The sequence below is a fragment of the Siphateles boraxobius genome, unplaced genomic scaffold (genome assembly GCF_051911475.1).
Source record: "Siphateles boraxobius isolate OS27281-9 unplaced genomic scaffold, OSU_SipBor_1 8, whole genome shotgun sequence".
NCBI classification, from domain to species: domain Eukaryota; kingdom Metazoa; phylum Chordata; class Actinopteri; order Cypriniformes; family Leuciscidae; genus Siphateles; species Siphateles boraxobius.
Window position 1 is genome coordinate 23,840,280 of NW_027509208.1, and position 1,193 is coordinate 23,841,472.

Below are 1,193 nucleotides of genomic sequence, written 5' to 3' on the forward strand. Positions count from 1 at the left end.
CCATTGTGAGCGCTGACGGGAGTTCTTTATAAAGCAGTCACCTGTGTTTGGGCAGGTGGCTGGAGAAGAGCTCACATCTTCCCGCATGAGGGTCCTCTTTGTCCCTCGGCTTAAAGGACTCTGCCTCATTAAAGGCTTTTAAGAGGTTAAGGAAAATAGACATTTCTGTGGCGTGAGAGAGAGGCACTAGAGGGTGAAGGTGAGAGGAGAGAGAGGAAACGCTTTTGATTCATTAATGGTGTCTGTTTTCACTCTTTTTTCAGATTACAGCTGATAATTAATTGCCGTTAATGTTACTGTATGCTAATTGTATTCAGAGCCACATTTTATCTGGTTTTACACAACATAAGTCATACAGTGTTCTCTAAAATATGTTAAGAAAAATTATTACAGAAAATGTTTAATTAGTTAGCTCAGCTGTATGTTATCTTATACAGTGAAAAATGGTTTAACATTGTTCATTGCACTGTAAAATAGTTATGCTTTTGCAAGGAAAACATTCCCAGAAGTCCCTGCATGACTACTTTTTTTTTGTTATGTAGTTAATGTTATTTAGTTAATGTTAAATACATTATTTTAGTGCATTGTGTTAAGGTCCGTTCACACCAAGAACGATAACCATAAAGATAACTATAATGATAACTATATTAGCTATATATATATATCCTGTTATAAATCTCTTTTAAAACTGTTGTTCCATTTTTACCCTCAGCAGATTTCTCTATTTATCACTCTCTAAATCAGAAAATACTGTCAACACCCACACGTCCTGATTTTGCCGAGTTAGACATGTCAACATGTTGATCCTGGAACAACATTCCTGTCTGAAAAGTTAATCATGACCATATCACTACCCCGTACGCATAACTTATTCCTAAAATCAGAGGGAAATTAGGGTGAATAACACTGATGTAGAAGCACCTAACCCTGGTTGTAAGTCTTAAAGAGATAGTTCGCCCAAAAATGAAAATTCTGTCAGTATTTACTCACCCTCATGTTGTTCCAACCCCGTAAGACCTTCGTTCATCTTCGGAACACGAATTAAGATATTTTTGATGAAATCTGAGAGCTGGATCACTCCTCCATACTTGAGGGATTGAACTTGCCGGCCCTCGAAAAGTTATTAAAGACATTGTTAAAATAGTCCAAGTGACTACAGTGGCTCAATATTAAGTTTATCAAATGACGAGAAC